Raw genomic sequence first — 17624 nt, 5'->3', positions numbered from 1 at the left:
GCTATACAGGATTGTTCCGAGTGCTTTTCTACAGGGGCCGAGCGTTGGTCATAAGCCAACAGGTGGCCTGCATGTTGTGGTACCGGTTGGTCACTTTGAAACCCCGCCCCCTGCATTTGCCAACAAGATCCAGAGGAAAACCGTCGATTTCTTCTTGGGGCAAGAGGAAGCACTGGGTCTCTGCTGCGGTCCTGAGTCTCCCGACTGAGGAGGGCGGCCAGTCGCTGGTGTGCATCCGCACCCAGGATGCGACTCTCTGCCTTCGGACCCTGCCCCCTGCATTTGCCATACCTGTACGTCGAGCATCCTCCCAGATGGTGAGCGCTGGCAACGTATTTTTTCCACCAGTGTCACTGCCTTCAAGACGACATGCAGCTCCTGGTGGAGTTCGTTAGCCATGCCTCTCTGAGGGAGTTGCCTGTCTTTTAACGGGATCTGTTACGATTCTGGAACATGGTCGCCTCCAGTCAGGGCGCTTCCCCACCGGCGGAAGACAGCGCCTCGGCTGTACGGGCGGCCGACTCCTGGGACAGTCCGGCGGGCGGAGGAGTAGGCAAAACTCCTTGGACGCCCCTCACTGTGGGTGGCGAGAGGGCTCGGGAGTGCAGAGCGATCCAGGCCGAGCTGACCTTCGCTCGGCCGGAACTGCTCATCGAAACCAGGCCCCAAATCCCTCCTCAGGCGCTGGTCCCGCACACCCCGAGCCGCCTCTCGGAAATGCCCTCCGTGCCATTCCAATCGGCGTGGTGGGGTTTACTGTACGGGCTGCTCCTGCACACTCTTCACTTCCTCGCCCTCGTCAGTCGGCCAGACATGCCTTGACGGTCCGCGTTGCCATCTGGCGGTGAGGGAAACCCCGATGGAGGTTTATCTTCGTGGGAGTCTTTCCCCTTTACATCGGGGACCTGGGGTGGAGGGTGCTGCACAGAGCAGTCCCGTGTAATAGGCTTTTAAGTAGGTTCACGGACTCCCAGGCCGCCTGTACATTCTGCGGCCTGGACGAGTCCGTGTTCCACATATATACAGAGTGTGCGAGGTTGCAGCCCCTATTTGAGTATCTGAAGGGGCTGCTCCTCAAATTCTGGCTGCACTTCAGTCCCACGCTCCTGATCTTTGGGCACCTGCTGCGGAGGGGCTTAGGCCAGGAGAAGGATATCCTCGTCGGCCTGCTCCTGGGCCTGGCCAAGGTGGCAATTCACAGGTCCAGGTTGCGGGCCGTCGGGGGGTCCATCCTCCCCGATTGCCTGCCCCTCTTCCGCGGTTACGTTCGCGCCCGGGTATCCCTGGAGAAGGAGCATGCGGTGTCCACTGGTACGCTTGAGGCCTTCCGCGACTGGTGGGCACCACAGGGACTGGAGTGCATCATTGACGTGAGAATGGCATTTTAATTTGAGTTTTTTGTTTATTTATCTGGTTTTAATAAAGTTATTTTAAAACTGTAAATATGTATATAAAGGGGGCCTGAGGAATAAAGGCCCCCTCGATGGGAAAAATATAAAAGGGGCCTGGGGTATAAAGGCCACCTTAAAATAAAAATAAAAAACATGGGTTGAGATACAGAGTAAAGCTTCCTCTCCACGGTCCCCATCAAACACTCCCAGGACTGGGACAGCATTGGGGTTGGCTGCTGGCTAATTGGAGTGTTAAATGCTGATTGCAGCAACGAGCCTCAGCTGACAGTGTTGGTGGCAGTTTGAGGTTGCAGAGGTGTCGTGAGGCGCTGCACTGAGCAATGGAGAGCAGCTGCAAACAAGCAGAGGAAAACTCCAACAACAATCGCCTTTAAAGAGAAGAAAGAGGCATTCTTTTTTGTTGGAAACAAGGCTTTGTCTGGAGGTGGCTGCTGAACACCAGTAATTTACTTTGGACTGTTGGGTGAGGAACAAGTGGCCAGGGCTGCCAATTCAGCAGGAATCTGGGCTGCTGCACAAGCATACAGGGAAGCTCCCTCCCCACCCCAATTGCCCAGCCTGGGTCAGCTGAAGCTGCCCGGCTAAACAGACGGAAGGGGATAGATGGTACCTGGGTCACTTCAGCTGACCCAGGTGAAGACGCCTCCCCCAACCAGAAGACCAGAAGACCGGAAGACCAGGTGCAAAGACTGTTTTAAGTGTGCCGTGAGCACCACCTCCAGAAAGCATGTCACCCATACAGACTGTCATGTCCTCTCCTCGATTACCTCAGCCTCTCCCCTAACCTGTTGTTAATTTGTTTGTTTGTTTTTAATATATATTCAATATTTTTGTGAATCACTGATATTTGGTGTGCAAGCCCACAATTTGGGGTTGGTTTAGCTCTTGGACCCATGGCAAGCCCTTCATCACCGGTAGTGGGGCCCTCTGCTACCGATGCAGCTGCAGCCTCTGTGGCTGCCCACGTGGCCCCGTCACCCTTTAAATTGATAACATTCAGCCATGGGGTGAAGAGCTATCCCCACCCCAACATGTCTGTTGAGGCCTACGTAAAGGCAATGGCCGAGGTTGTCGGCCCCTCGGCCATTGTTGCGGCCTCAAAGATGTATGGGAAGGCTGTGTTCTTTTTGAAGACTGAGCGGCCGGTGTCCCTGGCCTTGAGTAAAAGGCTCACTGTGGGGGGGACCTTCCTGCCGGTGGACCCTCTGGGGGCCACTGCGCAGCGGATAATGTTATCCAACGTCCCACCCTTCATTCCCAGTGAGCTCCTGCTCCCCCACCTGCACCATCTGGGAGAGGTGAGGTCGGGGAGCACCCCAGTCCGGCTTGGTCTTTGGTAACACAGCCTCCAACATGTCTACTCCTTCCGCCGCAAGGTATTTATGCAGCTGGCGTGGGAGGAGGACTCGGAAGGCCAATTTAATTTGGAGTTCCAGGGGACGGCCTACCGTGTCTTTTGGACCACGGACGGGGCGCGCGGCCACGTCTGCAAGGGGGTGGGCAATGTTCATAAGAACTGCCTCAACCTCCCGGCCGCCAGCTCCCCCTCGGCGGCCCAAGGTCCTCCCACCCCTCCCACACATCCAACAGACACCGCTCAGTCAGTTCCAGAGGCTGTGGTTTTCACAGCCTCCAGCCGGGAGGGGAGTGCCCGTCCAAGTGGAAGGAAGACTCGGAGGCAAAAGAAACATCAAGAGGCGCGTCCGCTGGACATATTGAAACAACCCGAGCCTGAGCTCTGCCCAAAGCCCTTTCTCACGGAATCCACCTGTCCCAGGGCTGGGCTCAGGCCCAGGGTGACTAAAAAGAAGGAGGGTGCGGAGGCGGAGGCCTCTGATGACATGGAGGTCTCTGAGCCTCTGCGCCCTAGTGGGAAAAAGAGGGGAAGGCACCCCTCCACCGAGGTAACGAGGGACCTCGAGGCACAGGGCCCATCTTTTGGAGGGGATCTGTCACCTGTTGCGGTTCCCCAGGTTTTCCCTACCACCACCACCAAGGCTACAAAGTCCGTGCAGGAGCTCCCTATTCCTCAGGATTTAGGGGAGGGGAAGGCCCTGGAACATGAGGTCCCTCCGGAAGGAGTAAGTGGGGCCCTGCTTGTGGTGGGGGATCCTGAGGACGCCGCCCATGCTGCCACTGGTACTGGGTCGTGTGCCCTGAGTGAAGGGGAGGTCGAGGCCCCAGAGGGTCGGCTCTCCCAGCCGGAGTCCACCACCAACCAGGAGTCACCCGACCCGGTTATAACTGAGAATGCTGCCCGATCAGCTGGGCCTGTGTGTGCTGGCGGAGCGGGAGATGGCCTCCTCTCTCTGCCTCCGGTCTCAGCTAAGGCTGGATTTCTGGAGTTGGGAACTTCTGTCTCGCCTGGACCACTCATTGGCCTGGGGACAGATGTGGAGGGGGTTCCTGAACTGCTGGCGCCCACAGGCTCCAGTTTTACAGTAAAACCCAGAGAGGACTCCGCCGCCATCGATCCTGGGGGTGGGATCGTGACGGAGGCAGGACCAGCTGGCGCGGCCGGGACGTCCGCCCCACAGTGTGTGGTGGATATGTCGGCCGCTGGCGGTGAAGACCCGCAGGAGGATGGGGATTCGGTGTCCGGCACAGAAGGTGACATTGATTCCATCGCCAGTGAGGTGGTGGAGGCCCTCGTGCCTCCCACCGAACCTCCTCTCATCCTCAAGGTGGAACTCCAGGATTTTCTCGCGGCTTGCAGGGGTTGCCGCAATAAAGTTCAGCTGACCGTCGGCCGTTGGTCGAATCTGGCGTTGATCATCCAGTCCGTCCATGTCGCCCTTAAGAAAGCAGGCAAGCGCGCGGGCATGAAACTGGTTGAGAAGCGCAGTTTTAATGTGTTCCTCAATGGGTTGCTGGGGGAGTGGAGGGCCAGTTGCACTTCCACTCCCTCTTCACAGTGAGGTGTTGGTGACGGGTTGTAAGTACCTTTGACATGAAGATAACCATAGCCAGCCTCAACATCAACGGCAGCTGGAGTTCTTACTGCAGATTTCACAATATCTCAGTCCTCAGGGAAGGGAGATATGCGCTGAGCTTTCTGCAGGAAACCGTTCCGGGAGAGGAAGCCACCTGGCTCCTGCAGAGGCAGGGTGGGGTCTACATGAGTCACCTCACCCCTATTTCCCGTGGGTTGGCTATGTTGTTGGACCCGACGTTTCAGCTGGAGATCTTGGGGGTCAAGGAGCTAGTGCCGGGCCGCTTGCTCCACCTCGCCGTTCGCCCAGGTAAGCGTGCCGCGCCACATTGTGAACGTGTACACGCCCAGGCCCGGCGCGTTGCAAGCGCGCTTCTTTGAAGAAGTGTCCGCTCTCTTGAGCTCCATCGATAGCGGCGAGTGCATCATCCTCGGGGGGGATTTTAACTGCACCCTCGAGGTGTGGGATCGCTCCGGTCCCCAGCGCGGCCAAGCGTCGGTGGAGAAGTTGAGGGGACTGATCAGCTCACTTAACTTGGTGGACGTCTGGCAGAATCTCCATTCCAACTCCAGCGCCTTCACGTGGAGGTCTGGAGGAGGAGGGTCTCGAATCGACCGCCTCCACCTTTCGCAGGTGTACGTCTCCCGCGCCTCGGTGGCCTCCATGCGGCTTGGAGCACCGCCTGGTGTGGGCGGAGTTCACTCCACTCCGCACGCGGGAGGGGTCCGCGTACTGGCACTTTAACAATCGGCTGCTGGATGACGACCGATTTCGGGACTCGGTCTGTCGATTCTGGGCCGACTGGAGAAGGAAGTAGGGGGCTTCCCCTCCTTGAGGCTATGTTGGGATGTGGGCAAGACTCACATCTGCGTCTTCTGTCAGGAGTACGTGAAGTGGTCGACCAAGAGGGGGAAGCCGAGATCAGGCACCTTGAGAGAGAGGTTAACTCTGCTTCTCTTTTCACAGATGCTGCCAGACCTGCTGAGTGGTTCCAGCACTTTTTGTTTTTATTTCAGATTTCCAGCATCCGCAGCATTTTGCTTTCATTTTAGTGTTTAATTCACTGCCACTTCTCTTCCAGGAATGCCTACCTAGAAGAAGTTCTGGTCTTCTCACCGACGGGATTTTCGTTTGTCTCTTTTACCTTGTTCACCTTCATTAATTTCTATTTCCCTCCTGGTGTTTGAGAAGGTATCTACCAAAACCCGTTTTTACAGCCACATCTCCTACCTCAGTGACTGTCTCTGGCTTTGACTTATTCCACGTGGATCCCAACTTCAGTATCACCCATCATGCTTTGAAACCACCCAGGATCACAGGTATCTCAGAGAAATACAACGGCTACTCTCGCCGCATTCCGAGATTCACACTCAGTGCTTTGCACCGCCAGATGCACACATTGGACCTCTCTCTCCAGCAGCACCACCTCACCTTATGTCAAAGCTGTTCTACTCCGCAGTTTCATTTCATCACTCGCCTCATCCGACGCATTAACAAAAAACTTTTTTTCTTCCTTTCTGGTGTTAAGGAACGCAAGCTCCAGCAGGTGATGGGGACTAATGCCCCTCCAGATCCTCCTTCCGCTTCACTTCCCTCTGACCCCACCTCTTCTGATCTGACCCCTTGCCGTGTATTCACTATACGCTCTGACCTCCTGCTCTCTGATGCTGAGCGTCCTGTACTCAGGAAAGGTCTCAGTTTTAACCCCTTATGCCCCACCTCAATGAATTTAGCGCTCAGCATGACGTTGAGCTCTGCTTCCGACGCCTTCGCCTCCGGGCTCACCTCTTTGACCAGGCGTCCACCCCCCGACCAGTAGACCCATTCACCCGCCTCCAGCATTCTCCCTCTACCTGGATCCCTGCCCCTGGCCTCATACCTGCTCTTGATCTCGTCATTGAAAACTGTCAGCGAGACATTGGTCATCTCAATTTCTCTGCCCCCCTCACTCACTCCAACCTGTTCCCCTCTGAACCTGAGGCACTCCGTTCTCTCAGGTCTAACCCCGACATGGTCATCAAACCTACAGACAAGTGTGGTCCTGTTGTCGTATGGCATACCGACCTCTACCTTGCAGAATCTCAACGCTAACTCACGGACACTTCTTCCTACCTCCCTCTGGACCATACTCCCACCAGCGAACATCAAGCCACCGTCCACTGACCTCAGCTCCTCTGGAGATCTTCCCTCTATAGCTTCCAACCTCATAGTCCCACAACCCCGGACAGCCTGCTTCGACCTCCTTCCCAAAATCCACAAACGCAACTGTCCCGGCAGACCCATTGTGTCAGCCTGCTCCTGCCCCACTGAACTTATTTCTTCCAATCTAGACTCTATCTTTTCTCCGCTGGTCCCTTCTCTTCGCACGTACATCCATGACTCTTCTGACGCCCTACATCATTTAGACAATTTCCAGTTTCCTGGTCCCAACCGCCTCCTTTTCACTATGGACGTCCAATCGCTCTACACCTCCATCCACCACCAGGATGGTTTGAGGGCTCTCCGCTTCTTCCTGCAAAAGAGGTCCAACCAGTCCCCATCCACCACCACCCTCCTCCGCCTGGCTGAACGTGTTCTCACATTGAACAGCTTCTCCTTCAACTCCATGCATTTTCTTCAAGTAAAGGGTGGCGCTGTGGGCACCTGCATGGGTCCCAGTTATGCCTGTCTTTCTGTGGGATATGTCGAGCACTCTTTGTTCCAGTCCTACTCAGGCCCCTTCGCCCTTCTCTTTTTCCAGTACATTGATGACTGTATCGGTGCCGTTTCCTGCTCCCGCCCCGAACTGGAAAACTATATCAACTTTTCTTCCAATTTCCACCCTTCTCTCACCTTTACTTGGTCTATCTCTGACACTTCTCTTCCCTCCTCGACTTCTCTGTCTCCATCTCTGGGGATAGGTTGTCTACTAATATCCATTTTAAGCCCACCGACTCCCACAGCTACCTCGACTACCCTTCTTCACACCCTACCTCCTGTAAGGACCCCATTCCATTCTCCCAGTTTCTCGATCTCCGACGCATCTGCTCTGATGTTGCTACCTTCCATGTCGGTGCTTTTGATATGATCTCCTTTTTCCTCAACTGAGGATTTCCCCCCACTGTGGTTGACAGGGCCCTCAACCGTCTCCGGCCCATTCCCCGCACCTCTACCCTCACCCCTTCCCCTCCAGCCCAGAACCGTGACAGGGTTCTCCTTGTCCTCAATTTTCACCCCATCAGCCTCCATATCCAAAAGATCATCCTCCGCCATTTCCGCCACCTCCAGCGTGATGCCACTACCATTCGCATCTTCCCCTCCCTTCCCCTGTCAGCATTCCGAAGGCATCATTCCCTCCGCGACACGCTGGTCCACTCCTCCATTACTCCCATCACCTCGTCCCCGTCCCATGCCACCTTCCCCTGCAATCGCAGGAGGTGTAATACCTGCCCATTTACCTCTTCTCTCCTCACTGTCCCAGGCCCCAAACACACCTTTTAGGTGAAGCCGCGATTTACTTGTACTTCTTTCAATGTAGTATACTGTATTCGCTGCTCACAGTGTGGTCTCCTATACATTGGGGAGACCAAGTGCAAACTGGGTGACCACTTTGCGGAACATCTCCGCTCAGTCCGCAAGCAGGACCCTGAGCTTCCGGTTGCTTGCCATTTCAACACTCCCTCCTGCTCTCATGCTCACATCTTTGTCCTGGGATTGTTGCAGTGTTCCAGTGAACATCAACTCAAGCTCGAAGAACAGCGTCTCATCGACCGATTAGGCACACTACAGCCTGCCGGACTGAACATTGAGTTCAATAATTTCAGAGCATGACAGCCCCCCATTTTACTTTCATTTTTAGTTATTTTTTCTTCCTTTTTTTTACATTATATTTTACATTTTTTACAATCTTTTTTTTTGCATTTATTTCATTTCATCCTAGTTTGTTCAGTTTGCTTCCCCGCTGTTTTTTTCAGGTTTGCACTTGCTGCTGTTCAATATTCAGTGTATTAAACCTAATCTGTACTAATGCTTTGTCTTTCAACACACCAATAACAGATTGTTTGCCGTTGCTCCATGACCTTTTCGTCAGCTATGTGGCCTGGTCGAATCTAGACCTCCTTTGTTGTCTCTTGCCCCATTCCCCACCTCACTTGCTTATAACCTATGACTTTTCCAATATTTGTCAGTTCCGAAGAAAGGCCACTGACCCGAAACGTTAACTATGCTTCTCTTTTCACAGATGCTGCCAGACCTGCTGAGTGGTTCCAGCAATTTTTGTTTTTATTTCAGAATTCCAGCATCCGCAGTATTTTGCTTTTATATTATTGAGATGGAGGTGCTCGACTTGGAGTCTCGCCTCGGTCATGCCGTCGTGGACCCGGCCCTGTGGCAGGCGTACAAAGGGAAGAATGGCGCGCTGACGGGCCTGCAGCTCATAGGGTCGCGAGGCGGGTACATGAGGTCGCGAATCCAGGTCCTGGATCATTTGGACCGCGCCTACCCCTTCTTTTACATGCTGGAAAAATGGCGAGGGATCCGTTCAGCTGCTGGCCGACGACGGATCCACCATCACGGATCCAAAGGGAATGGGCCTCCTGGTCCATACTTATTACAGTGCGTTGTTCTCTCTGGATCCGTCCAGCGAGGACACGCACAGAGTTTTGTGGGACGACCTGCCGCAGGTCAGCCTGGAGGGCGCCGAAGCGTTGGATGCTCCGGTCACGTTGGCGGAGCTGACCGGCGCCCTCCACGAGCACTCGATGCCCAAATCCCCATGGCTGGTTGGGCTGACCGTGGAGATCCTCAGGGCGTTCTGGGACTTCCTGGGGGATGATTATGTGTGGTCCTGGGGGAAAGCATTGCGACTGGGCAAATGCCCCTCTTGTGGTACAGGGCGGTCATTGTCCTGCTGCCGAAGAGGGGCTTTCTCCTCCTGCTTAAAAACTAGCGCCTGGTCTCCCTCCTCAGCACGGATTATAAGATCTTTGCCCGGGCTATGTCTACCCGCCTGGGCTCCGTGCTGGCCCACATGATCCCCAACCAGTCCTCCACGTTCACGAGCCGGTCCTTCCAGGACAACATCCACCTGATCCGGGACCTGATCCATCTTTCCCAGAGGACTGGCATGTCGTTCGCCTTTCTCTCCCTCGATCAGGAGAAAGCGTTCGACAGGATGGATCACGAATACCTTTTCGGGACTCTGCACGCTTTCGGACTCGGGCCGCATTTTGTGGCCCGGGTGCAACTTTTCTACGCCACCGCAGAGTATCTAATCAAGGTTAACGGGTCCTTGATGGCGCCCCATCACGTTGGGAGTGGAGTGCGTCAGGGATGCCCCATGTCCAGCCATTTGTATACCATCTGCGTGGAGCCCTTCCTCTGCCTGCTTTGCAGGAGGTTGGCGAGAATGGCTCTGCGCGAGCCGGCCATGCGGGTCATCCTCTCGGCTTACGCCGATGATGTGCTCCTCATGGTCACAGATCCCAGTGACTTGCGGAGGATGCGCGACTGCCAACAGAACTTTTCTGCCGCGTCCTCCGCGTGCATCAATTGGGAGAAATGGTCCAGACTCCTGGTGGGTCAGTGGCAGGGGGAACCCTGCCGGAGGACTGACACCTTTTGCGTGGAGCACCACGCACCTCCTCTATCTGGGAGTCCACCTTCGCCCCACTGAGGAAGCCCAGCCAACAAACTGGCAGGAGTTGGAGGTGAAATTCACCGCTCGGCTGGGGCGCTATACAGGGCTGCTCTGAGTGCTTTCCTACATGGGCCGAGCGTTGGTCATAAACCAACTGGTGGCCTCCATGCTGTGGTACCGGTTGGACACTTTGGCCCCGCCCCCGGCATTAGCCACCAAGATCCAGAATAACCTCGTCGAGTTCTTCTGGGGCAAGAGGAAACACTGGGCCTCTGCCACGGTCCTGAGTCTCCCGATTGAGGAGGGCGGCCGCTCTTTGGTGTGCTTCCACACCCAGGCTGCGACTCTCTGCCTTCGGACCCTGCAGAGATACCTGTACGTCGAGTGTCCTCCCAGATGGTGTGCGCTGGCAACATATTTTTACCGCAATGAATCACAGCCTGCAAGATGACGCACAGCTCCCAGTGGAGTCCATTAGCCACGCATCTCTGAGAGAGTTGCCTGTCTTTTACCGGAATCTATTCTGATTCTGGAACAGAGTCACCTCCAGTCAGTGCGCTCATCCGCCGGCTGAGGAGAGTGCCTCAGCTGTCCGAGCGGTCAATTCCAGGGTCGGACCGGTGGGCAGAGGAGTAGCTGAAGCCCCTGGGATGCCATTCACTATGGGTGACGAGGGGGCTCGGGAGAGCAGAGCGCTCCCAGCCGAGCAGACCTCCGCTCGGCCGGAACTGCTCATCGGACCCAGGCCCCGAAACCCTCCTCAGGAGCCGGTCCCGCACAAGCTGAGCCGCCTCTCGGAAGTGCCCTCCGTGCATTCCAGTTGGCGTGAAGGGGTTTATTGTACGGGCTGCTCCTGCACACTCTGCACTTCCTCGCCTTTGTCAGCTGGCCGGACACGCCCTGGAGGTCCGCGTTGCCATCTGGCGGCGAGGGGAAACCCCGATGGAGGTCTCTGTACGCGGGAGTCCTCCCCCTTTACATCGGGGACTTGGGGTGGAGGGTGTTGCACAGGGCAGTCCCGTGCAGCAGACCTTTAAATCAGTTCACAGACTCCCAGGCCACCTGTACTTTCTGTGGCCTGGATGAGTCCTTGTTTCACATATATACATAGTGTGCGAGGTTGCAACCCCTCTTTGAGTATTTGAAGGGGCTGCTCCTCATGTTCTGGCTGCACTTCAGTCCCACGCTCCTGATCTTTGGGCACCCATGCGGAGGGGCGTGGGCCGGGAGGAGGATCTCCACATCAGTCTGCTCCTGCGCCTGGCAAAGGTGGCAATTCATAGGTCCAGGCTGCGGGCCGTCGGGGGGTCCGTCCTCCCCGATTGCCTGCCCCTCTTCTGCGGTTACGTTCGCGTCCGGGTGTCCCTGGAGAAGGAGCATGCAATGTCCGCCGGTACGGTTGAGGCCTTCCGTGACCAGTGGGCACCACAGGGACTGGAGTGCATCATCGACACCGAGAATGGCATTTTAATTTGAAGTTTTGGTTTATTTATCTGTTCTTAATAAAGTTATTTCAAAAATTTAAATATGTATATGAAGCGGGCCTGAGGAATAAAGGCCCCCTCAATATAGAATATATAAAAGGGGGAAAAAAAACGGGATTAGATATAGAGTAAATCTCCCTCCACACTGTCCACATCAAACTCTCCCAGGATAGGTACAGAACGGGGTTAGATACAGAGTGAAGCTCCCTCTACACGGCCCCATCAAACACATACAGTGCAGTGATGGCACGGGTTTACAAACAGAGCAAATGTCCATATATCTATGCTGTCTATGTTACAAGGTTAGTTTGGAGAACCTGGAGTTGTTCTCCCTGGAGTAAAGGAGATTGAGAGATATGTGATAGAGGTATACAAGATTATGATAGGCTTAGATCAGATAGACAAGGAAAAATTGTTCCCATTAACTGATGAAACACGGACTCGGGGACACAGATGGGAGGTTTTGGGTAAGAGATCCAGTGTGAATATTAGGAAGAGCTTTTTTTCACAGTGGATGGTAATGAGCTGGAACTCACTGCACATGAGGGTGGTGGAAGCAGAGAAATTAACGATTTCAAAAGGAAACTGGATGGGCACCTGAAGGAAATTAACTTGCAGGGATACGGGGATTGAGAGGGAGAGTGGGAATGACTGGATTGTTCCAGATTGAGCTGGCATGGAGGGTTAGAATGGCCTCCTTTCATGTTGGAAATTACTTTATGACTACGAGGAAAGGCTGAGGGACTTGAGGTTGTTTTCGTTAGAGAGAAGGAGGAGAGAGGTGACTTAATCGAGTCATGTAAGATAATCAGAGGGTTAGACAGGGTGAATAGTGAGAGTCTTTTTCCTCGGATGGTGATGGCAAACACGAGGGGACATAGCTTTAAGTTGAGGGGTGATAGATATAGGACAGATGTCTGAGGTAGTTTCTTTACTCAGAGAGTAGTAGGGGCGTGGAACGCCCTGCCTGCAACTGTAGTAGGCTCGCCAACCTTAAGGGCATTTAAGTGGTCATTGGATAGACATATGGATGAAAATGGAATAGTGTAGGTCAGATGGTTTCACAGGTCGGCGCAACATCGAGGGTCGAAGGGCCTGTACTGCGCTGTCATGTTCGATGTTCCATGTTCTATGTTCTATCGATTGCTATGTCTCTATGCTGGATATGGCACCTGCACCTGCTTGGAAAGATCCAGATACATAGACGTTTAATGAAACTGTGACCTTAACCGCCACTGACAGCTCCGTCTTCACCCTGGTGTGAGGCTCCAGGTCGTGTTACAGGCGGTGACACAGCTCTGTGACCATCTCCTTAATGAATCAGAGTCACCTCATACACTGCTCCTGGGTTAGGTGTAGGTAGGAAAAGTGCTTTTGGAAAACCCGGGTTGGGTAGGACAGAGCCCCCTCCTCCTGCCTCTTTACAGAGATTCCCCTCTCTGCAGCCTCTGCTCCATTTGTTGGTCTTGTTACAGACCCAGAAACACTTTAACTACAGTCCCCATACCTCGTCTAGAGTTGGGTCACAAATCCTCTGTCCTCCCTGAATGTCTGCAGCAGCTCACAACACAACCTCCAGAAAACCATCCAGAGCACCTCTACTAACTTTACAATAGCGGAAGTAAGTCAAAAACCCCTCACCTGTAAGTTGGATTCCTGGTCCTTTTAAATAACACGAGAGGGGGTCCTTTGTGCTGCTGAATGTATGTTCAGCTGAAAGTGACTAACATAGGCGCTCAATGGACCTGCACAGACCAAGTTTCAAAGACGTACGTCAAAGCTGTCGGAATGGCAGATTGACGTCAATTCAAACCCTTCCTCACACTAACAGCACATGCACAGTATACTCAGGCTAGTTCCCTACCCAGCATGGGGCACTGCGCTGGCCACACTAGGAGTGGCTGGCTGTGCAGTTCTCATCATTTTATAGATCCAGGTTTCCATAGCGTTGGCACCAGTGCCGTCATAGAGTAAAAATCACAGCAGGGGAAGAAATAGAGTGAAAACAGCTTACTTCTAAAATGGAATTGGAAAAAGACTTGAAGGCATAAGACTTACAAGAATATGTTAAATGGAAGGGAAATGAGACTGATTGGAGGGGTGAGGCCATAGAGGGATTCAAACGCAAGAATGAGAATATTAAAACGTAGGTGCTGCCAGACCCGGAGCCAATGTAGATCAGTGAGCACAGGGGTAATGGGTGATCGGGATTTGGTCTGAGTTAGGATATAAGCAGCAGAGTTCTGGATGGGCTGTGGTTTATGGAGGTTGATAACTGGGAGGGTGACCAGGATAGAATTGGAATAGTTAAGTGTGGATTCAACAACGGCACAGATGAGGGTTTATTAGCAGATGGGCAGAGGTGGTGATGGGTGGTATTACAGAGATAGTAGTAGGTAGGGTTGATGATAGGCGGAATGTGGCAATGCACTCAGCTAAGGTATGAATATAACATAGAGGTTCCAAACAGTCTGTTTCAGCCTCAGACATTGGGTAGGGAGGGGAATGCAGATAGTGGATGCAGAGTGGAATGTGAGACAGCGACTGAAGACTGTGGCTTAAGTCTTTCCAAGATTTACATGACAATAACACTAAATCAGTGAAATATGATTTATAGATCTAATAGTTGGATACAGAGACTTACCAGGGACACCAACAATAGCGAGGAAGGGATAGTAAATCGTTTGAATCATCTTCAGAGCAAAAAAGATCCGCAAATCTAATGTTATCCAAAAATAATCCGTAGTAAAGAGGCTAAACCAATAGGAGGAACTCCTGCTGTCCATTGTTGTAACATTCCAATCTATTGTTCTCAGATTCTGACCCATTGTTGTAATATTCCAATCTATTGTCCTCAGATTCTGACCCATTGTTGTAAAGCTCCAATCTATTGCTCTCAGATTCTGATCTCTCCTGTCTCGTTCTCTGGAGCCGCAGATCTCTGGTAGTGCCGGGGGTGATGCTCCCACTGACACTATGAGCCAGCACATTGGAAGGAGTCCGTTATTGATAGAAGAGGGAAACCCTCCACTGACACAATTATGGTCCTTGGAGACTGACGTTAATTACAGTCAATGAACAAACAAGTTCAGTTAACACCTTTCAATCCAACACTTTTTATACCACAATAGTGTCGAAGATTTACCCAGTCTAGATGGGATACATGATGTTTGTTGAGGAAAGCAATGTGGAAATAACAGAGGCACTGACCAGAATCTTTCAATCCTCCATGGATCTGGGAATGATGACAAAGGACTGGAGGGCTGTAAATGTTACAAGCGGTTTAAATAAGGGGACATTAGATAAACCCTGTAACTACTGATCAGTCAGTCTAATGTCGGTGGTTGGAAATTTCTAGAGGCCGTGACCCAGTACAAAAATGTATCATTCTTTGAAAAACATGTGATATTAAATGACAAACAGTAACGATAGGTTAATGGAAATCATGTCTGATAATCTTGATCAAGTTAGTTGATGACATAACTGTGAGTGTTGATGAGGATAGTGTGCTTCCTGTTATGTATCTGGACAATCAAAAGGCCTGTGATCAAATGACATTTCAGAGACTTGTTATGAAAAATGGAACATATGGATTAATGTGACAGTGATAGTGTGGATATGACACTGACTCAGGGACAGAAAGCCGAGAGAAGTGTTGAACAGGCATTGTTCAGACTGGGGGAGGGGGAGAATACAGTGCTGTTTCTCAGGGGTCAGTATTAAAACCAGTGCTCTTCCTGACATTCAAATAAATATACAAGTTACATAAACTTATATGTAAAACTAAATAAGTTAAACTCTTGCAGATGACATGACACTTATAATTAAGGGAGGCAAAGGTACAAACCACAGAATTACCCAATCGCACAGATTTTGTTTATTTTTAATTTATTCTGGACGCTAATCCGAATAGAAATTTAGTTCTCACTCTCCAATTTATTTCTGTGTGATTTGCATGTCTGTGTGTGTGTGTGTGCGCGCGTGCGTGTGCATGAATGTGTGTATGTTTATTATATTATTTAGATTCAGTTTAGATTGTTATGTATAATAAACTCACCTCTTGTTTAAACTCAAGAAAACCTGTCTGATTGGTTCTTTCACGATCACAACAAAGGTAAAAGGTAAAATGCTCACTGAGGTGGTCAGCATGTCCACTGCTAAAAAGTAATAAGCCCAGCTGCAGTGAAATAAAAGATAGGAGAAGAGGAGCGCCTGGGACCCCTCCTCACCTGGCTGTAACAGAAATCGGGAGGTACTGGTGATCGTAACGCAACAACAAATGAGAAATTGGAAGTGTCATAGATGCACAGCGTTTTACAGCACAGAAACAGCCCCTTCGCCTCATTCTGTCAGTGCCGTCCATCAAGCCTGTCCATTCTAGTCCCCTTTTCCAGCACTTAGCCCGTAACCTTGTATGCTATGGCATTTCAAGTGCTCATCTAAATGCTTCTTAAATGTTGTGAGAGTTCTTGCCTCTCCCATCTTTTCAAGTCGTGTGTTCCAGATTCCAGCCACCCTCTGAGTGAAATAAATCAATGGCTCCTGGTTATTGACAGCTCTGCTAAGGGAAAAGTTTCTTCTTCTCTACCCTCTCTATGCCCCCCATAATTTTTCCTGCTTTCTGTCTCCCTCCCTTTTTGAATAAAGTAGTTACATTGGCATAGAAGGAGTTACATACAGAGGGAAGTAACTTGGGACAGGTTAACATCCATGTCTGTTGAAAAGTTGAGCAATGTAGCTGGGCAGTTAGGGATTACTCTCCGTTCTAAAGCTAGGAAACCCGAAATTCTAAGACCTGTGGCCAACCATTTTTCACTTGAAGCTGAAGGCTCAAACAGGGTGAGAATCACTAACAGATAGAGTAATGTTAGCTAAGGTAAAACGAGAACAGAAGAGACTAGAATTAGAATTCCGTAGAGAGCGAGAAAGAACAGAGTGAGTGTCAAGAAAGGGAAAAAGTAAGAGTGTTCCAGAAGGAGAAGGAGGAAAGGGAGTTAAGGCGGCTCAAACAACTAGAGGAAGACCCAGTACACCCAGTGAAGGCACAGTTCGTGAGGGACCTGCCCCTAGCTCAGGACCATGTGCTCAGCTCTTAAAGTTATCCCAGTTCATTCTAAAGTTCAATGAGGAGGATGTGGCAGAATTTTTCGTCACTTTTGAAAAACTTGCAAAGCAGCTGAAATGGCCGGCAGAGAGCTGGACACTGTTTTTATAAAGCAAAGTAACAGAAAATGCTCATGAGGTTTACTCACTATTGCCAGATGAAAGTTCATCAGATTATGAGATGACTAAACATGCTATCCAGTGTGCATATGAGATAGTATCAGAAGCGTAGCGCCAAAAATTCGGAACACTGCGAAAGTAGCCTGAGCGAACTTACCTCCAGTTTGAAAGAGTTAAGCAGCATCGGAACATAGGAGCAGGAATGGGCCATTCAGCCAATCTAGTCTGCCCCGCCATTCAATATGATCATGGGTTATCATCTATTTCAATTCTTTTTTACCACACTATCCCCATATCCCTTTATGTCATTTGTATTTAGAAATCTGTCAATCTCTGCTTCAAACATACTCAATGACTGAGCTTCCACAGCCCGCTGGGGTAGAGAATTCCAAAGATTCACAACCCCCTAAGTAAAGCAATTTCTCCTCATCTCTGTCCTAAGTGACTTCCGTCTTATTTTGAAATTGTCTCTGCTGGTTCTATACTCCCCAACAAGGGGAAACATCTTAGCTGCATCAACCCGTCTATCCATTTAATTATGCTGTAGGTTTCAATGAGATCACCTCTCATTCTTCGAAATTCTAGAGAATACAGGCCCAGTTTTCCTAATCTCTTCATAGGGCAGTCCTGCCATCCCAGGAACAAGTCTAGTGAATCTTCGTTGCACTCCCCCTATGGCAATAATATACTTCCTAAAGTAGGGGGAGCAAAGCTGCACACAGTGCTCCAGGTGTGGTCTCATAAGGTTCCATACAATTGAAGCAAGACTTCACTACTCCTGCACTCAAATTCTCTTGTGATAAAGGCTAACATACGATTAGCCTTCTTAAGTGCTTATTGTGCCTGCATGTCAGCTGTCAGTGACTTATTGACAAGGACACCTAGATCCCTTTGTACATCTACTCTTTCTAATTTCTTACCATTCAAGAAATACCCTGCACATCTATTCCTCCTT

Source organism: Heterodontus francisci, unplaced genomic scaffold (genome assembly GCF_036365525.1).
Source record: "Heterodontus francisci isolate sHetFra1 unplaced genomic scaffold, sHetFra1.hap1 HAP1_SCAFFOLD_70_2, whole genome shotgun sequence".
Taxonomy (NCBI): domain Eukaryota; kingdom Metazoa; phylum Chordata; class Chondrichthyes; order Heterodontiformes; family Heterodontidae; genus Heterodontus; species Heterodontus francisci.
The sequence above is the reverse complement of the archived record's forward strand: the minus strand, read 5'-3'. Positions refer to the sequence as shown.